The sequence below is a fragment of the Schistocerca americana genome, chromosome 9, assembly GCF_021461395.2.
Source record: "Schistocerca americana isolate TAMUIC-IGC-003095 chromosome 9, iqSchAmer2.1, whole genome shotgun sequence".
Lineage (NCBI taxonomy): Eukaryota > Metazoa > Arthropoda > Insecta > Orthoptera > Acrididae > Schistocerca > Schistocerca americana.
In genome coordinates, this window is record NC_060127.1 from 41,579,258 (window position 1) to 41,605,798 (window position 26,541).

General features: G+C 43.5%; 1 protein-coding gene across 1 annotated transcript in view; it reads left to right on the forward strand.

Annotated features, from left to right (window-relative positions):
• Window positions 1-204: 204 nt before the first annotated feature.
• LOC124551151 (organic solute transporter alpha-like protein) overlaps window positions 205-26,541 on the forward strand; it is a 169,626-nt gene continuing 143,289 nt past the window's right edge. The window contains exon 1 of the mRNA XM_047126116.1: window positions 205-332. The gene's annotated coding sequence lies outside the window, so the exon portion shown is untranslated. The remainder of the gene's footprint in view (window positions 333-26,541) is intronic.

The window sequence follows — 26,541 nt, forward strand, 5'->3', positions numbered from 1 at the left end:
AGAAGTTGTTACGTTTGAAGTCTCCATACGACGTGTAATTTTGCCGCCGGGACGTACAGTGCAGGTTTTTCCGCGAACTATCTCCACCAGTGTGTTACGTAAGCGCCGACTCGTCAGCCTTACTTGGGGACGACGCGAACAAAGCCCTGGGCTTGTATCTCGCGGGCCATCGCGGCGGTAACTAGCGTGCAGTAAAACCGCCACCTTTGTACACACGGCCGCTGCCCACGCGGGTCCCGCATTCCACCACAGTTTCACACTGTGGCTCAAGAGTGACTTCTTTTGCGTTGCTGGAATTAGAACTCTGCACTTCATTATTTCCACGGTTCTCGGTAAGTGAACGCATCGACTACAGAACTCAAAGCTTACGATCTCTTTCACTTGTCAGTACTTTCTCTAGTACGGTTAGTAACGTGAGTGTCCCTAGTACCGTGTATGGTAAGGTATTTCTCTCTACTGTGACGACGGACGCAGTTGAGAAATCGATAACCATTGCAAGTAGCTGCCCTACTTTAGTTTGCCGTGCTACGCTAGGATGCAGTAGCCGGCAGCTGAGCTGTCCCATTTTGAAGTTACATTTCGTCAAAATGGTTATAGTGATAGACAGATTTAACGTGCGTTGCGCTATCGACCAACTGTATATCGGGTGATTGATAATTCTGAGTCAACACCTAAGTCTACCGCCTTTTTGCCATACGTAGGAAACACGCCCAATAAGATCGGTCGCATTTTACGGAAATACGATGTGACATGTGTTTTCCGACCTCCATCTAAAATTAGAGGATGATCTTGGACTGCGTAAGGCGGGTGGATATCGTATTCCTTGTAGCTGCGGCATGGCATATATTGGTCAAACTATCAGGACCGTGAAGGACCGATGTACTGCGCATAAACGGCAGACACGATTACAGCAGCCAAGTAGATCTGCTATTGCCGAACATTGCTTGGATACTGGTCACCCCATTTTATATAATAACACCGAGATATTGGCATGCACGTCCAGCTATTAGGACAGTGTTATTAGGGAGGCAGTTGCGATTAAATTAGAGAGCAACCTCGTTAACAGAGATGGAGGTTTCTGTTTAAACTCTGTTTGGAATCCGGCTCCCTCCCTTATCAAAAAACAGTGACAGAATCAATCCTACCTCACCTGCTAATTCATAGTCTCACTATCGATAGCTCTGACTCTGGTCATCGTTGGTGCCACTAGTGTTTTGTGTGTGTGTGTGTGTGTGTGTGTGTGTGTGTGTGTGTGTGTGTGTGTGTTGTCTATCCTGATTCAGCCCGAGAACCGAGGTTTTAAATTTGCATGTACGTCGGCTGTCCGTTGCAGTTTGCCTTGAAAATGGCGGGGTGTTCTCCCGCCGAAATATCGGCGGTCGCTGGAAGTGTTAACTGGCTGAATTCCCGGAAGTTATCTGAAAGCTGTGTACGCCAGGAGGTAGATTGGTTTGATGCAATCCTCCACGCTAACGTACCCTGTGGAAGCCTCTTCATCTCCGCATAATTACTGCAACCTACGCCCATTAGAAGCAGCTTCCTGAAAATCAAACCTTGGTTTACCTCAACGACTCTTTGCCGCTTCCCTCCCCCCCTCCCCACCAGACACACATAACTTAATTGCCTGTTGAAGACAACAGAGTCAACAACTTTCTCTAAATCTACAAATGCTACGAATACTACGTCCATTGATCGTGATCAGACCGAATATCTCACGAAATAAGCGTCAAACGAAAACTACAAAGAACGAAAATTGTCTAGCTTGGGGGGGGGGGGGGGGGGGGGGGGAACCAGATAGCGCTATGGTTGACCCGCTATGTGGCGCTGCCATAGGTCAACGGATATCAACTGCGTTTTTTTAAACAGGAACCCCCATTTTTATTACATATTCGTGTAGTACGTAAACAAATATGAATGTCTTAGTTGGACCACTTTTTTCGCTTTGTGATAGATGGCGCTGTAATAGTCACAAACATATGGCTCACAATTTTAGACGAACAGTTGGTAACATGTAGGTTTTTTAAATTAAAATACAGACGTAGGTACGTTTGAACATTTTATTTCGGTTGTTCCAATGTTATACATGTAACTTTATGAAATTATCATTTCTGAGAACGCCTGCTGTTACAGCGTGATTTCCTGTAAATACCACATTAATGCAATAAATGCTCAAAATTATGTCCGTCAACCTCAATGCATTTGGCAATACATGTAACAACATTCCTCTCAACAGCGAGTAGTTCGCCTTCCGTAATGTTCGCACATGCATTGACAATGCGCTGACGCATGTTGTCAGGCGTTGTCGGTGGATCGCGATAGCAAATATCCTTCAACTTTCCCCACAGAAAGAAATCCGGGAACGTCAGATCCGGTGAACGTGCGGGCCATGGTATGGTGCTTCGACGACCAATGCACCTGTCATGAAGTATCCTATTCAATACCGCTTCAACGGCACGCGAGCTATGTGCCGGACTTCCATAATGTTGGAAGTACATCGCCATTCTGTCATGCAGTGAAACATCTTGTAGAAACATCGGTAGAACATTACCTAGGAAATCAGCATACATTGCACCATTAGGTTGCCGTCGGTAAAATGGGGGCCAATTATCCTTCCTCCCATAATGCCGCACCACACATTAACCCGCCAAGGTCGCTGATATTCCACTTGTCGCAGCCATCGTGGGTTTTCCGTTGCCCAATAGTGCATATTATGCCTGTTTACGTTACCGCTGTTGGTGAACGACGCTTCGTCGCTAAATAGAACGCCTGCAAAAAATCTGCCATCGTCCCGAAATTTCTCTTGTACCCAGTGGCATAACTGTACACGACGTTCAGAGTCGTCGCCATGCAATTACTGGTGGATAGAAATATGGTACGGGTGCAATCGATGTTGATGTAGCATTCTCAACACTGACGTTTTTAAGATTCCCGATTTTCGCGCAGTTTGTCTGCTACTGATGTGCGGATTAGCCGCGACAGCAGCTAAAACATCTACTTGGGCATCATCATTTGTTGCAGATCGTGGTTGACGTTTCACATAAGGCTGAACGCTTCCTGTTTCCTTAAATAACGTAACTATCTGGCGAACGATCCGGACACTTGGATGATGTCGTCCAGGATACCGAGCAGCATACATAGCACATGCCCGTTGGACATTTTGATCACAATAACCATACATCAACACGATATCGACCATTTCTGCTATTTGTAAACGGTCCATTTTAACACGGGTAATGTATCACAAAGCAAATACTGTCCGCACCGGCGCAATGTACGTGATACCACGTGTTTATAGGTTTGTGACTAGTACAGCGCCATCTATGACAAAGCGAAAAAAGTGGTCCAACTAAAACATTAATATTTCTTTACGTACTACACGAATATGCAATAAAAGATGGGGGTTGATATCCGTTTGACGTATGGCAGCGCCATCTAGCGGGCCAACCATAGAGCCATCTGGTTTCCCCCTTCAAGCTAGACGAGTTTCGTTCTTTGTAGTTTTTTCGTTTGATGCTTATTTCGTGAGATATTAGGCCCAGTCACCTATCAATGGACCACCGTGTCTATGAAGGTGGTATCTGTTCTTTCGGACATGTCCGAAAGAACAGATACCATCGGTGACTATGCAGCTCGTTAGAATGAAATTACAATGAAATGAATACCCCTAGCTGCATACAGTCGTTGATATAAGTCAAGGTGGACTGTTGAAAAAGTTTGCCTCGACCGGGATCTCCTGCTTGCATGGGTAGGGGCACTATGAATATAGTGCGGGACAATAAGCTGGGAATGTGGGTCTCACTTGAGGCGTGCCAGAGATAAGTCCCTGCTGTCACACCATCATGTGTGTCCTCGGTGGCTCAGATGGATAGAGCGTCTTCCATGTAAGCAGGAGATCGCGGGTCCGAGTCCCAGTCGGGGCACACATTTTCAACTGTCCCCGTTGACTAATGTCAACGCCTGTATGCAGCTAGGGGTATTTATTTCATTGTAATTTCGCTATGAATATAGATTTCCCTGTCTTTTGAGACAAGTCGTAAGGTCACCATTGGCTGGTGTGCCCCTAGATTTCTCCAGAACCCCAAAAAATCAGATGTGAGCCTGGCGTCTCTCATACTACTGTAAGTACGAGGACGTTCAGTCAGTGATGCAACACATTTTTTTTCGCGCTCAATTTCGATAGAAAAAAAAGTCGGAATTTGTTGTAGGGCACCGTGGAATGCTCCCGCTTTAGCCAACACAGTTTAATGAAGTTCCGACAGGTGTCGGCACAATAGGAAGTCTGTGTCTGTAACGGTGGTGCGTTTCAAGGAGAGAGCTGTCACTGAGTGTCTTTTCGCGCAAAACCGGAGCGCAGCAGGTGGTCGTAGACGCTTATAGAATGTCTACGGAGACCTGGCAGTGAACAAAAGTAAGGTAAGTTGGTAGGCGAGGCCTCTGTCATCATCGCAAACAGGTCACGCAAACCTGTCCGATCACCCGCGTGCCGGGCGAAAAAAAATGGTTCAAATGGGTCTGAGCACTATGGGACTTAACATCTGAGATCATCAGTCCCCTAGAACGTAGAGCTAAGTAAACCTAACTAACCTAAGGACATCACACACATCCATGCCCGAGGCAGGATTCGAACCTGCGACGTTGCGCTCACACGGTTCCAGACTGAAGCGCCTAGAACCGCTTGGCCACAACGGCCGGCGCGTGCTGGTCGACCTCACACAGACTCCTGCAGTGTTGGAACGTGTGGACACTCTCATTCGAGGTGATCGACGGGTCATAAACACCGCCCTTTGCAACTCGACGTCTCTGCTGGTAGTGTTGACACACTCGTGGAGTACTCAAAAGTGTATGCCCGCTGCGTTCTTCGCCATTTAACAGAAGACCATAAAGACCAATGAAAGACCATCTGAAATGCTTGCGCGTTACGAGACTAATCGGGACTATTTTTTGTCGAACATCATCACGGCGATGAAACATGTGTTCAACACTTCGAACCAGAAATAAAACGGTAATCCATCAGTGGAGTCGCACCACCTCTCCTCCGAAGAAAAATTTCAAAGCCGCACCCTCAGCCGGGAAAATCATGGCGATGGTCTTTTGTGACTTTCTTCTTTCTTTCTTTCGCTTATGCCATAGTCCCGCAGCGATCGCAGGGTCGTCGTGGTTATAATGGATTTGGCAATGTTAGTTTTAGGGATGGCCGGTTGCCCTTCCTGCGACTACCCCGTACCCCCCAGGATGGAATCAGTGTACCCCAACTGTCTGCATCTAGTGTAAATCGGGAAATGGTGCGGACGTGTGTCAAATGTCTGCGACGCGTGTAAGTGAGGCGGAACGTGGGGACCAGCCTGGTATTCACCTAGCGGGATGTGGAAAACCGCCTAAAAACCACATCCAGGCTGGTCTCGTCGTTAATCCATCAGGTGGATTTGATCCGGGGCCGGCGTGCCTACACGAGGCCAGGAAGCAGCGCGTTAGTGCTCTTGGCTACCCTGGCGGATGGTCGTCTTCTGTGACTCTGAACAGGTTATTCTGTTCGATGTCCTTCCTCAAGTTGCAACGATCGACTCTGAAGCGTATTGTGCTACCCTCAGGAAACTGAAGAAACGACTTTAGCGTGTTCGTCTCCACAAAAATGCTAACGGATTTCTCATTCTTCACGTAAATTGAAGGCCTCAGAGACGTCTGCACAGCCAAGGGGTGCTCACAGAACTTCATTGGACTGTTCTTCCCCATTCACCCTACAGCCTGGATCTCGCACCTCCCGAGTTCCATACGTTTGGCGCAATGCAGGATGCACTACATAGGAAGCAGTACTTAGACGATGGGGAGGTTACTGTTGCAGCAAGGCGTTGGTTTCGACCTCGACCAGAAGAGTGCTACCATGAGGCTATTCAGGCCCTCCCAGTAAGGGGGCGGAAGGCTGTCGCATTGGAGACAGATTTCTGAAAAAATAGGGTTTTGTAGCCAAAAGAATGCGCAATAGTATGGTATGTTGGAAGAATGTAACTAACCTGCTTTCAGAGAACAAATCCGTTGCAATACTTATTTAACGCCCCTCGTAATTGACGTCAGTTCGACCCGCCAGGGTAGCCGAGAGCGCTAACACGCTGCTTCCTGGACTCGGGTAGGCGCGCCGGCCCCGGATCGAATCCGCCCGGCGGATTAATACGAGGGCCGGTGTGCCGGCCAGCCTGGAAGTGGTTTTTAGGTGGTTTTCCACATCCCGCTAGGTGAATAACGGGCTGGTCCCCATGTTCCGCCTCAGTTACACAGCTCGCAGACGTCTGAACACATTCGCACTATTCCATGGATTACACTCGACACAGACAGTTGGGGTACACTAATTCCGTCCCGGGGGGTATGGGGTGGCGGCAGGAAGGGCATCCGGCCACCCCTTAACCATTAACATGCCAAATCCGATTTACGACGGCTGACTCTGCGTAACTGTGGGACAAAGTCTCAAGCGATAGATAGATAGAGTAACTGACGTCAGTTCCTTGCTTATGACTATGACTTATCAAAATGATCGTTAGGTAAGATTCGCTCTTGTTAGAAACCTACTCCCCTGCGAGTCGAGAGCTACCAATGCTTTAGACTGAGGGTCGAGTCAAAGTCAGTTGGCGCCTCAGCAGTTATGGAAAGACCACATGTAGCGGGCGTAGCGCTGAAACGCGTGAATCATCGGTAATTACGTCTGTATTGTATGGGATGATACCGATACGTAGAAAGACGAATGTATTTAATAGCAATGACAACGACATATAAATGTGTCAGCTCATTTTAAGTTCACATGGCTTAAAGCCACAGAAATCTGCACTTGATAATGGCCTAAGGCCGAAATTGCAATCGTGAAATAAAGATAGTGTTACAGTCACTGGCGTAAATATGTCTTTTATTAAAATTAGTGTCATTTTCTTATGTGTTAGTGGATGCAGGCGCAACGTAACTGCGTGTTAACCAATTCAGGGGCGAGCTGGTACACTACTGGCCATTAAAATTGCTACACCACGAAGATGACGAGCTACAGACGCGAAATTTAACCGACAGGAAGAAGATGCTGTGATATGCTAATCATTAGCTGTTCACAGCATTCACACAATTTTGGCGCCGGTGGCGACACCTACAACGTGCTGACATGAGGAAAGTTTCCAACCGATTTCTCATACACAAACAGCAGATGGCCGGCGTTGCCTGGTAAAACGTTGTGATGCCTCGTGTAAGGAGGAGAAATGCGCACCATCACGACTTTGATAAAGGTCGGATTGTAGCCTAACGCGATTGCGGTTATCGTATCGCGACATTGCTGCTCGCGTTGGTCGAGATCCAATGACTGTTCGCAGAATATAGTATCGGTGGGTTCAGGAGGGTAATACGGAACGCCGTGCTGGATCCCAACGGCCTCGTACCACTAGCAGTCGAGATGACAGGCATCTTATCCGTATGGCTGTTAGGGATCGTGCAGCCACGTCTCGATTCCTGAGTCAACAGATGGGGACGTTTGCAAGACAACAACCATCTGCACGAACAGTACGACGACGTTTGCAACAGCATGGACTATCAGCTCGGAGACCATGGCTGCGGTTACCCTTGACGCCGCATCACAGACAGGAGCGCCTGCGATGGTGTACTCAACGACGAACCTGAGTGCACGAATGGCAAAACGTCATTTTTTTGTGTTTGGCGACATCGCGGTGAACGCACATGGGAAGCGTGTATTCGTCATCGCCATACTGGCATATCACCCGACGTGATGGTATGGGGTGTCATTGGTTACACGACTCGGTCACCTCTTGTTCGCATTGACGGCACTTTGAACAGTGGGCGTTACATTTCAGATGTATTAAGACCCGTGACTCTACCCTTCATCCGATCCCTGCGAAACCCTACATTTCAGCAGGATAATGCACGACCACATGTTGGAGGTCCTGTACGGGCCTTTCTGGATACAGAAAATGTTCGACTACTGCCCAGGCCAACACATTGTCCAGATCTCTCACCAATCGAAAACGTCTGGCTCGTCACAATACGCCAGTCACTACTCTTGATGTACTGTGGTATCGTGTTGAAGCTGCATGGGCAGCTGTACCTGTACACGCCATTCAAGCTCTGTTTGACTCAATGCCCAGGCGTATTAAGGCCGTTATTACGGCCAGAGATGGTTGTTCCGGGTACTGTTTTCTCAGGATCTATGCACTCAAATTGCATGAAAATGTAATCACATGTCACTTCTAGTATAATATATTTGTCTAATGAATACCCGTTTATCATCCGCATTTCTTCTTGGTGTAGCAATTTGAATGACCAGTAGTGTAGATTTGTTACCGGTTTGATCGGTCAGGATGCAAGTGTTATGGATATGTTTCGAGAGCTCAAGTGCGAATCCCTGGGGGGAAGAACACATTCTTTCCGAAGAACACTACTGTGAAAGTTTAGAGAACCGGCATTTGAAGCTGACGGCAGAGCGATCCATCTGTCGCCAACATACATTTCGCGTAGGACCACGAAGATACTGTAAGATACGATAAAATTAGGGCTCATACAGAGGCATTTAAAGAGCTGTTTTTACCTCGCTCTGTTTGCGAGTAGAACAGGAGAGCAGACAACTAATAGTGGTACAGCGTACTCCCCGCCACACACAGTAAGATGTCTGTAGATGTAGATGTAGATGTAGATGCATATGCAGACGGCTTGCACGTGACGGTACTGAGTTTGCCCCTCTGTCAAGAAGAAGGAATGTTTCGAGAACTAATACATGGATAAGTGTCTTAAATCGATTTTTTTATATTTTTGTCTTAAAAAATTCTCCATAGTTTTCTGATCAAGAGAAATTTTGCTTCAAGGAAATAACTTCCAGAAAAAAGTCAAACTCCTATTTTGTTTTTATTTCGGAATATGTGTACCTGTGCTGTAGATAAATAATTAACATGCTTTATTTCACTTGCAACACAAAATACAATTCAGGAAAAAGTGTGTGACCGGAAGCTGTGGTTCATTCATCAAAATGTTCCCAAAAGATCTGTTAAAAGGTGATAACCATTACATCGGCTTACAACCCTTATTCTTTGAGCTACACTAGTTATAAAACTGACAAGTATTTCAAGATTTATTCACGGACCTGTCCTTTTAACCAAAGATTAATTGAACCCAGAAGAAATAAGAAAAAATTACATTTTTTTCAGTGAACGACAACTCCAAAGTCGCCAAATAGCTGTAATCCATAATGTCGAATCGTCGTCGTCATTTAAGGTTCTGTTAATAGTACCACTTATACACTGAGACTGATGAAGCTTGTTCACTATATCTCGATTATGGTAATTACTTATTTGTTTTCCTAAATAATTAAATCTCTTAACTTGTTCAGTTTTTTTTGTTATTGAAAACAGTTTTAGATATGATTGCCTCAGCCGTTTTAAATGTCGTTACCGGTACCTACGTTTTATTAATTGAGACTTCGATATTGCGTTCTTTGACCAGCAGGTGCAATTCATGAACGGCGTATTGTAATTTATTTTCATCGTCAAATACAATAACTGATCGTCTGAAAAATGGCAGTTGTTTATAGTTCCGTATTCCAATATGTGTAACCCTGGTTGTACTTCTTGTTTCCAACTTCTTAAGATATTGTCTATATATAAAGGGTTATTCAGCTGCCCCTACCAATATAGTTTTATACAACCCGCAATGTTATATCTGGCCTTTGGAAACCACGAGAGAAATTTTCACATTCTCTCACTCGCTACTCGCAAACTAATGCTTCTAGAGTAAAAATGAGCAGGACCTTTTTGTATGAAATTTAATGTAGTTAAATTTTGTATTGGGATACGTTTTCGCTGGAAGCCACAGGTTCCGAGTTATTCAAGAAAAACGTACTAAAGTGATCTTCAAATGCATCTCCAACCTCACACTCATCCCTCTACAGTCAGCACTTCTAGTACGTTGTTCGTTGCACTCACTCCTGCCACTGTAAAAATATTTCCGACTACACGAACTATTCCTGGTATTCGATCTTTTTTGGTGTCTAGTAATTGGGCTATTACACTACAACCATAGTCTGCTATTTCGTTAATATTATGATTTCAACGGGATCGTGAGAGTAACGAAAGAAAAACGACTTTTGCGAACGTTACGCTAAAACTAGTTACATTGAGAGTTCGATCCAGACTTAACCCTTACGAGCACAGCAGTTTCGTAGTCAGAACACCTGGAGAATACAACGACGTAACTGTTTATATTATGCTGTTAAAATACACAGAACTGTTAGGCAAAATTTACACAAACATCAGTTTTACAATTTGTAAGTGCTCGATAAGTTGGGAGCATAATAAGGCCGGTCAGCGAAGACCAGAAAAGGTGGAATGTGGGAAATAATTCGGGCAGTCGTACATTCTTGTTCAGTGGTATGAGAGAGTGCCATGAACAACATACTAGAAATCATAACCGGCAGTCGCTGAGTGTGGGAGTGGGGTGCGTTTGAAGGTCACGTTTGTACATTTTTCTAACGAAAACGTATCCCAATACGAAATTTTACTACGTTAAATTTCCTACAGGAAGGTCATGTTCATTTTTTCTGTGATAGTAATAGTTTGCGTGTAGCGAGCAAGAGAATATGAAAATCTCGCCTGGGGTTTTTGATTGTCGGATGCGACATTGCGGGTAGCATACAACTACATCGTTAGGGGCATCTGAATCACCCCGTATATGAAATAATGTCGGTCATAAACTGCACCTTCGTGTGACACCCTGTTCCACATGTACCGTAGCTGAAATTCTTGGATCTGTTTTATTCATTGTATTAGTTACTGTGTCTCTGTAGGAAAATAAAACCAATTGATTTCGACTACGATTTTTCTTAATTTAAAAAACCGTAGTTGGAAAACCCATCCTGTTTTTGTCATTCCAAGTCATGAAAAAAATTATTTGCCATTTCAGTACAGGAAATGACATTCTCCCATTTCTGAACCTACACGGTGTCCCATTCAAACCTCCCTGATTTCAAAGACCCAGGGAAAAAAAACCACAGTACATAAGACAATGAAAAATGCACCACATTGTAGAGCATCTCAAAGAATTTATTTATTTATTTATCATCAATATACCTCTACATGTGAACCATTTGTAGCACGAAGAATATCGAGTCTATATTCAATTTCTTGCCAAGTTCTTTGTAACAGTTCCTCTGTTATTGTCGCGATCGCATTAGTGATACGACGTCGCAATGTAGGAATATCGTCCACTTTGGTCGCATACACGCGGTCCTTCACGAATCCCCACACGAAGAAATCAAGCGGCGTAATGTAAGGTGAACGTGGTGGCCAGGCAATGGATCCTCCACATCCGATCCAACGTTTGGGAAATTTCCTATCCAGGAACTTGCGAACGGCCGTTGACCAAAGCGTCAGAGCTCCTTCTTGTTGAAATATTATGTTGGGTTGCAAGTCTTGCATCTGAGGATACAGAAACTGCTACAACATGCCCAGATACACTGACCTCATTGCAAGGAAGAACGGTCCAACAATTATGTCATGCATTAGCCCATACGAGACGTTTAGTTTAGGGCTATCACGAACATGTTCAATGACAATGTGCGAATTTTGCGAACGTTAAATCCTAACATTGTGCCTTTTAACCCTTTCTGATAGATGAAAGGTTGCCTCATCTGAGAATAAACATCTTTCCAGGAAGCTGGCATCCATATCAATACGCTGCAGCATATCTGCAAGAAACTGTAGTCGGCGTGGTTTGTCGTTGCAGAATTCGCACTTTGTAAGACCCGTGGTCTAGGGGTAGCGTCTTTATTCATAATCAAAACGTCTTCGGTCCCGGGTTCGATCCCCGCCACTGCCTAAATTTTGATAAATAATCAGCATTGGCGGCCGAAGACTTCCGGCATAAGAAGTCAGCCTCATTCTGCCAACGGCCTTGTCAAAGAGGGCGGAGGAGCGGATAGAGGTTCAGGGCATTCTCTTGTCCTAGGGGTGGGAAATTGCCCCTAAAGGCGGAAGAATCAGCAATGATCAACGACATGAGGATGCAGAAGGCAATGGAAACCACTGCATTAAAGACACGTAACGTGTATCCACAGGACATGTGGCCTGTAATTGAAGAAGTGTCATGATGATCTCTCCATTGGCAAAAGATTCCGGAATAGTCCCCCATTCGGATCTCCGGGAGGGGACTGCCAAGGGAGAGGTTACCATGAGAAAAAGATCGAATAATCAACGAAAGGATAACGTTCTACGAGTCGGGGCGTGGAATGTCAGAAGCTTGAACGTGGTAGGGAAACTAGAAAATCTGAAAAGGGAAATGCAAAGGCTCAATCTAGATATAGTACGGGTCAGTGAAGTGAAGTGGAAGGAAGACAAGGATTTCTGGTCAGATGAGTATCGGGTAATATCAACAGCAGCAGAAAATGGTATAACAGGTGTAGGATTCGTTATGAATAGGAAGGTAGGGCAGAGAGTGTGTTACTGTGAACAGTTCAGTGACCGGGTTGTTCTAATCAGAATCGACAGCAGACCAACACCGACAACGATAGTTCAGGTATACATGCCGACGTCGCAAGCTGAAGATGAACAGATAGAGAAAGTGTATGAGGATATTGAAGGGGTAATGCAGTATGTAAAGGGGGTTGGAAATGTAATAGTCATGGGCGACTGGAATGCAGTTGTAGGGGAAGGAGTAGAAGGAAAGGTTACAGGAGAATATGGGCTTGGGACAAGGAATGAAAGAGGAGAAAGACTAATTGAGTTCCGAAACAAGTTTCAGCTAGTAATAGCGAATACCCTGTTCAAGAATCACAAGAGGAGGAGGTATACTTGGAAAACGCCGGGAGATAGGGTAAGATTTCAATTAGATTACATCATGGTCAGACAGAGATTCCGAAATCAGATACTGGATTGTAAGGCGTACCCAGGAGCAGATATAGACTCAGATCACAATATAGTAGTGATGAAGAGTAGGCTGAAGTTCAAGACATTAGTCAGGAAGAATCAATACGCAAAGAAGTGGGATACGGAAGTACTAAGGAATGACGAGATACGTTTGAAGTTCTCTAACGCTATAGATACAGCAATAAGGAATAACGCAGAAGGCAGTATAGTTGAAGAGGAATGGACATCTCTAAAAAGGGCCATCACAGAAGTTGGGAAGGAAAACATAGGTACAAAGAAGGTAGCTGCGAAGAAACCATGGGTAACAGAAGAAATACTTCAGTTGATTGATGAAAGGAGGAAGTACAAACATGTTCCGGGAAAATCAGGAATACAGAAATACAATTCGCTGAGGAATGAAATAAATAGGAAGTGCAGGGAAGCTAAGACGAAATGGCTGCAGGAAGACATCGAAAAAGATATGATTGTCGGAAGGACAGACTCAGCATACAGGAAAGTCAAAACAACCTTTGGTGACATTAAAAGCAATGGTGGTAACATTAAGAGTGCAACGGGAATTCCACTGTTAAATGCAGAGGAGAGAGCAGATAGATGGAAAGAATACACTGAAAGCCTCTATGAGGGTGAAAATTTGATGTGACAGAAGAAGAAACAAGAGTCGATTTAGAAGAGATAGGGGATCCAGTATTAGAATCGGATTTTAAAAGAGCTTTGGAGGACTTACGGTCAAATAAGGCAGAAGGGATAGATAACATTCCATCAGAATTTCTAAAATCATTGGGGGAAGTGGCAACAAAACGACTATTCACGACTATTCACGTTGGTGTGTAGAATTTATGAGTCTGGCGATATACCATCTGACTTTCGGAAAAGCATCGTCCACACAATTCCGAAGACGGCAAGAGCTGATAAGTGCGAGAATTATCGCACAATCAGCTTAACAGCTCATGCATCGAAGCTGCTTACAATAATAATATACAGGAGAATGGAAAAGAAAATTGAGAATGCGCTAGGTGACGATCAGTTTGGCTTTAGGAAAAGTAAAGGGACGAGAGAGGCAATTCTGACGTTACGGCTAATAATGGAAGCAAGGCTAAAGAAAAATCAAGACACTTTCATGGGATTTGTCGACCAGGAAAAAGCAAGCTGTTCGAGATTCTGAAAAAAGTAGGGGTAAGCTATAGGGAGAGACGGGTCATATACAATATGTACAACAACCAAGAGGGAATAATAAGAGTGGACGATCAAGAACGAAGTGCTCGTATTAAGAGGGGTGGAAGACAAGGCTGTAGCCTTTCGCCCCTACTCTTCAATCTGTACATCGAGGAAGCAATGATGGAAATAAAAGAAAGGTTCAGGAGTGGAATTAAAATACAAGGTGAAAGGATATCAATGAGACGATTCGCTGATGACATTGCTATCCTGAGTGAAAGTGAAGAAGAATTAAATGATCTGCTGAACGGAATGAACAGTCTAATGAGTACACAGTATGGTTTGAGAGTAAATCGGAGAAAGACGAAGGTAATGAGAAGTAGTAGAAATGAGAACAGCGAGAAACTTAACATAAGGATTGATGGTCACGAAGTCAATGAAGTTAAGGAATTCTGCTACCTAGGCAGTAAAATAACCAATGACGGACAGAGCAAGGAGGACATCAAAAGCAGACTCGCTATGGCAAAAAAGGCATTTCTGGCCAAGAGAAGTCTACTAATATCAAATACCGGCCTTAATTTGAGGAAGAAATTTCTGAGGATGTACGTCTGGAGTACAGCATTGTATGGTAGTGAAACATGGACTGTGGGAAAACGGGAACAGAAAAGAATCGAAGCATTTGAGATGTGGTGCTATAGACGAATGTTGAAAATTAGGTGGACTGATAAGGTAAGGAATGAGGAGGTTCTACGCAGAATCAGAGAGGAAAGGAATATGTGGAAAACACTGATAAGGAGAAGGGACATGATGATAGGACATCTGCTAAGACATGAGGGAATGACTTCCATGGTACTAAAGGGAGCTGTAGAGGGCAAAAACTGTAGAGGAAGACAGAGACTGGAATACGTCAAGCAAATAATTGAGGACATAGGTGGCAACTGCTACTCTGAGATGAAGAGGTTAGCACAGGAAAGGAATTCGTGGCGGGCCGCATCAAACCAGTCAGTAGACTGATAGACTGATGACCAAAAAAAAAAAAAAAAAAAAAAAAAAAAGCACACATACGAAGACACTGGTGAACTACACGATGCAGTGTTTATCGAGGTACATCAAGTTGACTAAATGCTTGACGAATTGACTTACGGTGGCTTCTGAGAAACATTTCTCTGATGTCCTCCACTGTCTCTTCTGAAACTCCGTAAAGTGCACTGCCAGAATATTTCAGAACACTTCCCATTGCCAGAAACTTCTGATACCATTCCTTAACTGTTTTTACACCAGGAGGATCACATTCATACACGCGACGATAATTTCTTTGCACAATACTTGGTGATTTTGTTTCTGCAAACCATACTACTGCTTGCGCTCACTGCTGTGGAGTCGCCATTTTCACTTCATGCGACCATGCTGCACTCTGGCGACGATACTTGGCACATCTGACGCGTGAATATAAATTCTTTGAGATTCTCTACTATGTGGTGCATTTTTCATTTTCGTATCTACTGCGGTTTTCCTCCCCTGGGTCCTTGAAATCAGGGAGGTTTGAGTGAGACACCGTGTACTGTCAGCACAGGTTTTCTCCCGACCTTCCTTTTTTCTACTGCAGTTACATCATTTTCATATACTCTGATTTTTCTAAGTTGGTATGTAATTGTTGACTTTGGTAGACCAAACGCTTCCTCAACATTCAGCATTCCTATTTCTTCATTCTGATCCGCGCGACATTGTCAAGTCTCTGCTGAAAACACGATAAAATTTGTAACAGTTCTAGCTGTTACGAAGTGGGCCCTGCACACCTAGAGAGCAACACTCTTACCAAGTTTCTGTGGGCCCTGGTCTACCACTGTAAGACGTCACCTGGAAATGCCCGTGATAGGTATGAAACCACAGCTGCAACTTTCCGTCACTAGGATGCGCTGTGGTCGCACTTTACTCATAGCTCACCTGTACTGTGTCAGGGTGACGTCATATTTCGTGCCGCTACTCATGGGACTCAAATTGTGTTGGGTCGAGAAATGCATCAAAGTTCCCAGGCATAAAAAAGTAGAAAATTTCAGTTTATTTGATAGATCAGCACAAAAACGAAAACGACTGCATATCGTTTGACATTTATTGCTAGAAAGAAATATAACGCTTTAAAAACTTTTACTTAGAAGAAAATAAAATTAGTCTAGAAAACAATTTTCAGATTTCGCAAGACATTCCTCGTTATCTCCTTGTTCCCATTCCACGTTTTCTTCAGTCTTTTTACAATACTTATGTTTGTAAAAGCGTCATTCTGTCGTAGAACAAAAACATCTTCTCCTTTTGCAAAAATTCGTAGAGCCTTCATTGTTCTATATCAACTTCAGCTCTCCAAATTTTTTGTCCCTGTTCCACTGCTGCTCTATGCTGGCAGTTATGAATAGAGTTGTAAAACAATCGTAGGCGACCGTAGTCTATCATAAGAAGGCGTTCACTACGGTAGCCTTCGTTGTAGCCTTGGTCAGTTAGTCAAAACGGTTCAAATGGCTCTAAGCACTATGGGCCTTAACATGTTAGGTCATCAGTCCCATAGACTTAGAACTACGAAAACCTAACTAAGGACATCACACACATCGATGCCCGAGGAAGGATTCGGACTTGAGACCGTAGCAGCCACGTGGTTCCGAACTGAAGCGCCTAGAACCGCTCGGCCACAGCGGCCGGCCAGTTGAAGTCATACCTGCATTACCACTACGTTATGTGTATTACATACCTATTAGGTGTCACCTCATAATGATTACTTTCTTTACGTATGCTATCCGTTGTAACCTCCCAACAGATAAGTAATATGTATAATAACCTCGTAACAGTAAAAAATGTATGTATATCATTGACATTTAGTGTAACCTTCCAACAGCAAAAATATGTATTTCATTCACTTTTAGCGTAACATCCCAATAAATAAATTCAGTAACCTACCAAAAATACAATGTGACTAACCTCTCAATAAAAGTGTGGCTCACTTATAAACTTTCAATAATTGACTGTGAATTTAAACTGGTAAATTTTGGACGTCAGCAGTGCTGCGTCATGGCCCTGAAAGATCATTCTGAGCAAATAGAAAATTCTTACCTCAATGAAGTCGCCGGATAACACATATATATATCTGCTCTTATAATAAATTTTTCTGGCACATCCCAGTGGAATACTGGCCGATAGATTCGTCGTGTATAAAAGGAAACAACTGATTTCTCTTTACAGTAATCAGGATCACCATGGATTGGAGAAATTAATAAATTCTTTGAATTGCGATGAATGATTGTCAAAAGTTATTTTTTTATAAGAAACATTATTATTAAGAGATTTTTTTAACATTTACATGGGAGTTGATATAAAATAATACATATGTGCGAGGCTGCTTTTACCTTATACTACATCGCTCAGGCACCGCCATCGGTCCACACGATCGGCCCTGCCAACTCGATACACACGACTGCTAGTTACTACTACTCCTACTGACACACAGTTCCTACTGCGTACAACACTGCTCTCTGGTCTGAGATTCTCTTATACCTTACATATCGCAGGCAGCGCGTGAGCAATCCATCGAAATTACATCTGCTCGAGTGCGCTAGCAACAAATTCTTTAATCATGGACCTCTTACACCGTCTCCTTCTAGATCCCCCTAAAAACAAGAAGTAGTGAACCCTCTAGGGACTGAATGAGGCTATACAAAGGGCCAGGTCACCTAAAGAACATTTCGGTTCTAGGCTCTCAGTCCGGGACCGCGCGACTTCTACGGTCGCAGGTTCGAATCCTGCCTCGGGCATGGATGTGTGTGATGTCCTTAGGTTAGTTAGGTTCAAGTAGTTCTAAGTTCTAGGGGACTGATGACCACAGATGTTCAGTCCCATAGTGCTCAGAGCCATCTGAACCATTTTTCTCATTATGCGGCTTCTTCGAAGGCTTACGTTCTGTAAAACAATTAGAAAAGCTGAAAGAAAATTAGGCGCGGGCGTTCTACGTATGGTCTATGTTCGACACACGTTAGTGGGCGGTATTGGGTACACAACCCAGTTAGTGCTTTCATTCCTCCCCAACAAAAGCAAGTTTCTTTCATCAAAGACTAGCTGACCTACACGGCGTTGCTCCGATATTTATTCCTCCATTTTTTTAATTAGAAACAAAAACAAAATATGGATTGTATTTCTAGTGAAGTATAAAAAAGATTAATTTCCATGTATTCGTGAAAATACCTTTAAAGTTATAGATCAGTCGTACGAAGGAAAGCGCATAATGTAGAAATGTATGAGTACTGTATCCAAATTAAGAAACGTAATTCCGTACAGTTTCTGTACACGCTTGGTACAGCTGCTTCGCATATCTACAACGTGATTTGTGAACGTCTCTAGACGTCTATTATTTTGCCTACAGCCGTTGGCGCTTCGCAGTTAAAAGTTGGCAAAAGCGCTGCCAGGGATCAAGGATTTCAAATTCACTCGACTGTAGGAGTGTCGCAGTAGTATAGAATAAATGTACAAGAAGTTCGCATATGAATCTGTATTTTTTCACTATCTCTGTGTTCAAGACACCATATTTCTTGAACCACGTGGCGTACAATGATACAATTGTGTACATTCAGCGGCATATGTGGATACTGCCAGCAAAATATGTTGCGAATACAGTAAGTAGCAAAGAAGTAATAAATTTACACGTCGTGCATGATGTGGCAGTTTCTCATGCATTGTTTATGACGTCATTCTCCTGAGCTATGTTGTTGTTGTTGTAGTCTTCAGTCCAGAGACTGGTTTGATGCAGCTCTCCATGCTACTCTATCCCGTGCAAGCTTTTTCATCTCACAGTACCTACTGCAACCCACATCCTTCCGCATCTGTTTAGTGTATTCATCTCATGGTCTCCCTCTACGATGTTTACCGTCCACGCTGCCCTCCAATACTAAATTGGTAATCCCTTGATGCCTCAGAACATGTCCTACAAACCGATCCCTTCTTCAAGTTGTGCCACAAATTTCTCTTTTCCCCGATTCTATTCAATACCTCCTTATTAGTTATGTGATCTACCCATCTAATCTTCAGCATTCTTCTGTAGCACCACATTTCGAAAGCTTCTATTCTCTTCTTGTCCAAGCTATTTATCGTCCATGTTTCACTTCCATACATAGCTACACTCCAGACAAATACTTTCAGAAACGACTTCCTGACACTTAGATCAATACTCGATGTTAACAAATTTCTCTTCTTCAAAAACGCTTTCCTTGCCATTGCCAGTCTACATTTTATATCCTCTCTACTTCGACCATCATAAGTTATTTTGCTCCTCAAATAGCAAAACTCCTTTACTACTTTAAGTGTCTCATTTCGTAATCTAATTCCCTTAGCATCACCCGATTTAAGTCGACTACATTCCATTATCCTCGTTTTGCTTTTGTTGATGTTCATCTTATATCCTCCTTTCAAGACACTGTCCATTCCGTTCAACTGCTCTTGCAAGTCCTTTGCTGTCTCTGACAGAATTACAATGTCATCGGCGAACCTCAAGTTGTTATTTCTTCTCCACGGATTTTAATACCTACTCCGAATTTTTCTTTTGTTTCCTTTACTGCTCGCTCAAAATGCAGATTGAATAACATCGGGGATAGGCTACACTCCCTTCCCAACCACTGCTTCCCTTTCATGCCCCTCTGCTCTTATAACTGCCATCTGGTTTCTATACGAATTGTAAATAGACTTTCGCTCCCTGTATTTTACCCCTGCCACCTTCAGAACTTGAAAGAGAGTATTCCAGTCAACATTGTCAAAAGCTTTCTCTTAAGTCTACAAATGTTAGAAACCTAGATTTGCCTTTCCTTAATCTATCTTCTATTATAATTCGTCGGGTCAGTATTCTAGAATGAAATTTTCACTCTACAGCGGAGTGTGCGCTGATATGAAACTTGATTAAAACGGTGTGCCGTACCGAGACTCGAACTCGGGACCTTTGCCTTTCGCTGGCAAGTGCTCTACCAACTGAGCTACCCAAGCATGACTCACAGCCCGTCCCCGCAGCTTTAATTCCGCCAAACTTCACAGAAGCTCTCCTGCGAACCTTACAGAAGTAGTAGAGCCGCGTGGGATTAGCCCAGCGGTCTAAGGCGCTGCAATCATGGACTGTGCGGCTGGTCCCGGTGGAGGTTCGAGTCCTCCTTCGGGCATGGGTGTGTGTGTTTGTCCTTAGGATAATTTAGGTTAAGTAGTGTGTAAGCTTAGGGACTGATGACCTTAGCAGTTAAGTCCCATAAGATTTCACACACATTTGAACTTACAGAAGTAGCACTCCTGGAAGAAAGGATATTGCGGAGACATGGCTCAGCCACAGCCATATCAGCGCACACTCCGCTGTAGAGTGAAAATTTCATTCTAGAAACATCCCCCAGGCTGTGGCTAAGCCATGTCTCCGGAATATCCTTTCTTCCAGGAGTGCTACTTCTGCAAGGTTCGCAGGAGAGCTTCTGTGAAGTTTGGAAGGTAGGAGACGAGGTACTGGCAGAAGTGAAGCTGTGAGGACGGGGCGTGAATCATGCTTGGGTAGCTCAGTCAGTAGAGCACTTGCCCGCGAAAGGCAAAGGTCCCGAGTTCGAGTCTCGGTCCGGCACACCGTTTTAATCTGCCAGGAAGATTCAGGGTCAGTATTGCCTCACGTGCTCCAACATTTCTACGGAATCCAAACTTATGTTCCCCGAGGTCGGGGATAAGTAGGTGGTTCTTATCCCCACAGTGATTGTTACCTGAAGTGGGTGACACATGTACCCAGTTTGGTTGAAATCGGTGCAGTGGTTTAGCAGGAGTGTGGAACACACACGTACATACGTGATGGAATACCTCCTAATACCATGGCATGGAACCACGTTTTGCCAGGCATAGTGCGGCAACTCCACGTTGCATGGACTCAACAAATCGTTGGAGGTCGACTGCATGAATATTGAGGCATGCTGCCTCTGTAGTCCTCCAAATTCGAGAAAGTGTGTCGCGGCGCAGGTTAGAATTGTGGCATAAATGTTTGATCGCTGTCTCTCGTCGTACTGTGCACTACAAAAGTTCCACCTACCTCAGTACGGCGTCTGATCACCAGCTCGTTTCTCTACATACGTAGATACGGTCCTGACTGTGTTAAAAGCAGCGTTGAAGAAAAACTCCGTCAATACTTACGTTTGCAAAGTCTGCGTAAACTCTGGTAGCAAGCTATCCTGTAATATCTTATAACAAATTTCGGGTGGAGGACGATTGCTTCATCTCTTTAGAAAAATGCAAAATTCTGCAACGAATTCTTTTATTTCTTTAGGTTCGAAATTAAACACTTGCCATCAGCCCGTATTTAATTGACGAATAGTGTCACTGTCGTCAGCTCACAGTTCATTCAATCCCGTACACACACAAGGCAGCAGGAATGTTATCAAGTTCGACCCGAATTATTACCGTACGCGATTTACAGTCATTACTCTGCTACAATAAACGAGTTTCACATTCGGTCCTTTTTCAGTGGATTTGTAATACAGAAATTGCTCACCAAATATTCCTTAGACGAATATGAAACATGCTACGCGGAATTTTACAAAACCCGAAAGTTCACAAGCGTTTAGCTCTCTAAGAAATCGCTTCACCAAGCTCAAATTTTCACAATCTGTCCGTAAATGCAACTGTTTTGACGGCAATACAATCCAGACGCGAGAAACCAATAATTTCTTCATTTTATTCATAATGTAGACGTTCACGTCCAACATGACCTGCACGTTCGATATCCAGCCAGCGACCCACGCACTGCCGTTCCTTCCAGGGCCTATAACTACTTGTAATGCGCGGGAAATGCTTAACTCTGATTGGTTGTTCAAAATGAGCAGCCAATCGGTTTAAAACTTTTTCGCGTTAAAACTGTCTTACGCGAATCAACATTCACAGATGTGATACGTGTTACAAACCGGACACAATTGGAAGGACCAGGCCCCTTTGCTTTTTTCTTTTATCACTGTTTTATTACATCAGAGAAATACACATTTGAAGTCAAAATTTAACTACATGAAATATTGCTCCCAGTAAAGGTTAACATAAGCAGTGACAAAACTTAGTTATCTTAAGGGTTTCTGCTGGCAACAAATTTTAAGAAGGCAATGTAAGGTTTACATCAATTTAGCTCAAACACGTAGCTAGTGATTGAATCACGACACAGAGACTTTAACAATTTCGGTAACAAATAAATAGCGTGAATTTGTACTCACAGTAACCAACTAATCAACAGCCTTGCCATTGTATAAGTAGTAGGCCATTTGGAACGATTTAGCAACACCCCGCAACTAGGGGAGTTAATATCAACAGTCTTTAAATGTCTTGCTCCCCATTAAATAAAGAAACTTACAGTAATTGAATGAATAACGAATCAAACACACTACGCTCCACTCAAACTCTTCAGCCAAAAGCCAAAATGAAGATTCCATTAACTGACTAACACTGAAGTCATACTAAAGCTCGTCTCTGTGTTCCCAGACACACATGGGGCAAACTTTTACAAGACAAGATTTTGAAGGGAGCACATCAGTAAACCAGTAGTGGGGCTAACTCGTGCCACTGAAAATTAAGGTACTAGACCGGGGCACAAGGTGGTATACAATGAGGTTGCCCTCCAAAATATTAATTCAAATGGCAAATTCAAAATTAAGCACACATAAACCAGCATTAATGAACGAGGAGTGACACCAGGTCGCTCGAAGGAATGACAACGCTTAATTGAAAAGACAAATGCCGGAAGCGGCAGTAACATCAGACACCTTCTCCGAGTTTTAACCAGGAGTCACTTCCCGCTATACAATTTATCCACGCACAAGGAAGGAACCCCAAAGAGAAAATACAAATAAAACCCCCAAAAGAATATAAAGGACTGGGAGCCCCAACTATTTAAATTTATAAGAATTATCTCTCCCCAAAGGCAGTGTAAACGCGAAGGCCACACTTAAGAGGCCACCAAAATTGGTTACAAAGGGTCTTATACATTTGCTCCTTTTCTTTAAAGGAACAAGGCTGCTTAACTTCTGCTGGACGTCCGGTATGGCTCGTGTAGGATACACCAGGCAGCAACCCAAGCTAGGCGGTCGCAAGGCACGGCGAGCAAAATCAGGAGAGCAGACAGGCAGGCAGCCGACACGTATCCTCCATGCTGAACCGGCAGACCGCGTACAACCAACTCAACACATACGTGGTTGCTTCCATCTCGTACCTCGCGGCGTCTCAGCAGGTAGCCCGAGCAAACGTCAACTGCCCCTCGCCCCGCGAATGCGGAAAACAACACGGCAAGCAAAGATAAGAAACATCGAAGGATCGATAATGGACATCCAAGAGACTGTAACGAGGGCCACGGCTCAAGATGCATTTACGTCACTTCATCATGCAAATATTAATAAAATGTTTAACAAAGCCAAACGAAAGGAAAACTAATGTTGAAATGACTTTAGAAAATCATTACTCTGCAAATGGCTATTCTGGCTGTCTTCTTATAAAAGTAAGTACCCTTGGACATACGTCATCAGCACGGTGGGGAAATTACATTTTTCATTGCAACTTGCTTGTTTAACACTTTCCCATGAGATAGTTACATAATGTTTAACACGAAATAGTATTGAATTTTTTCGTATATGCCACATACACACTCTCGCTCATACTTATGTACTCACACAACAACACATTTAATAAATACTGATCTTTTCTGAATTTTATATTACGAAAATGAAAAAATAGTTAACGTTTTTAATTGTGAAATTTCAAATAAATTGACCTAATGTATAATAGAATGTAGTCGAATTAAGTCGGGTGATGCTGAGGGAATTAGATTAGGAAATGAGACACTTATAGTAGTAAAGGAGTTTTGCTATTTGGGGAGCAAAATAACTGATGATGGCCGAAGTAGAGAAGATATAAAATGTAGACTGGCAATGGCAAGAGAAGCGTTTCTGAAGAAGAGAAATTTGTTAACATCGAGTATAGATTTAAGTGTCAGGAAGTCGTTTCTGAAAGTATTTGTATGGAGTGTAGCCATGTATGGAAGTGAAACATGGACGATAAATAGTTTGGACAAGAAGAGAATAGAAGCTTTAGAAATTTGGTGCTACAGAAGAATGCTGAAGATTAGATGGGTACATCAAATAACTAATGAGGAGGTATTGAATAGAATTGGGGAGAAGAGGAGTTTGTGGCACAACTTGACTAGAAGAAGGGACCGGTTAGTAGGATAGAGTACCATGGAGAGCTGCATCAAATCAGTCTCAGGACTGAAGACCACAACAACAACAAGAATGAGATTTTCACTCTGCAGCGGAGTGTGCGCTGATATGAGTCGTGCTTCGGTAGCTCAGACGGTAGAGCACTTGCCCGCGAAAGGCAAAGGTCCCGAGTTTGAGTCCCGGTCGGGCACACAGTTTTAATCTGCCAGGAAGTTTCATATCAGCGCACACTCCGCTGCAGAGTGAAAATCTCATTATGGAAACATCCCCCAGGCTGTGGCTAAGCCATGTCTCCTCTGTATCCTTTCTTTCAGGAGTGCTAGTTCTGCAAGGTTCGCAGGAGAGCTTCTGTAAAGTTTGGAAGGTAGGAGACGAGATACTGGCAGAAGTGAAGCTTTGAGTACCGGCCGTGAGTCGTGCTTCGGTTGCTCAGATGGTAGAGCACTTGCCCGCGAAAGGCAAAGGTCCCGAGTTCGAGTCTCGGTCGGGCACACAATTATAATCTGCCAGGAAGTTTCATATCAGCACACACTCCGCTGCAGAGTGAAAATCTCATTCTGGAAAGTAAGAGCCTACGGGATATCAGATCAGCCGTGTGGCTGGATTGAAGAGTTTTTAGCAAACAGAATACAGCATGTTATTCTCAATGGAGAGACGTCTACAGACGTTAAAGTAACCTCTGGCGTGTCACAGGGGAGTGTTATGTGACCATTGATTTTCACAAAATATATAAATGACCTAGCAGATAGTGTCGGAAGTTCCATGCGGCTTTTCGCGGATGATGCTGTAGTGTACAGAGAAGTTGCAGCATTAGAGAGGATGGACATGGCCTTTTTCGAGAAGCTGCTGTTTATGATAGAAGACAGATTTAGCAAGTGAGACACCGTCATGAGGGAGGCTATCTCAGCCGGCCGGGGTGGCCGAGCAGTGCTAGGCGCTACAGTCTGGAACCGCGCGACCGCTACGGTCGCAGGTTGGAATCCTGCCATGGGCATGGATGTATGTGATGTTATAATGTTACTTAAAATCCGTCTTGATTCCAATTTTTTTTTTATTCATATGACCGGTTTCGGTTCATTCAGAACCATCTTCAGATCTGATATTTCAGTTACAGGAGTAACCCGTCCAAATTCAGCAACTTTCACATGCTACGTCACATCACCGTTATCTCATAAGACATTATGTCTGTTTTTGCAAAGATGTGTGTGATGTCCTTAGGTTAGTTAGGTTTAAGTAGTTCTAAGTTCTAGGGGACTGATGACCTGAGATGTTGTCCCATAGTGCTCAGAGCCATTTGAACCATTTTTTTTTTTTTTGCAATCAGAACAAACGTGAAGTTTCGTAAGGTAAGGCATTACTATACAAATCGAAAATCACCGTGTGGCTGTATATGCATATTACTCACAAAGATCGATTTCTGACATATCGTATTGTGATACAGGAAGTCACACGTACACCTTTCCTCAATGTATGCCTGAATTAAGATTCTTAACGCCTCTTTGCTCCATTTTATTTCTAGAATATGAAGTAACCATAGAAATAATGTTTTCACAAACAGAATAAAAGAAAGTCTACGAGGAAAAAATTTTTCTCTCTGCATTTATGAAAACCTACCTACTGAAAAAAAAACGATGGAAAGTTATTTTACCTAATTGTTCTGTAAGGAAGCTATCAGTTTAAAAATAAAAAAGAAGATTTTAGTGATGTGTTGTGCCGTCATGGTAATTGCACTAATCAAGAATGCTTTTATGATCTGCAGATAGCTAAATTAGTAATCAAAATAAAACTTTATTTGCGATCTTGACTTGCCAGATTTTCAACCTTAATATAAAAATTACGACAGATCAGTTATCTTCATCGTTGACAATGCCACTAAAAATTACAATGGAAAGTGACTGTTCGAAACCAGTACCGACCTCACGAAACGTAAAGATGCTTTTTGCAAGGTCTGAGAGCGGAGTTTCTGGGCATTTCTCTGTTTCCGCATAGAAAAGAGGAAATATTCGTTCGTCGCACTGGCAGCAGCATTCAGTCCCCTCCAACCAAATGGAGCTGAGGCAGAGGCATTGTGGGTGTTCTGGAGGCAGCATGTCTGTTAAGATTATAGCCGGTTCCCTGCTCTCCTCTGTTCGCGAATGCCACTTCGCTGTACTTCACGAATGTAAGTTTAGATTAGACAGCAGCTCGGTCCATCTTGCGAGCAGCACGCATTTAACTCCTTTGGCTATGCATCTTTTATGCTCTGTTACCAATGTTGAATATTTGTCACATTTATC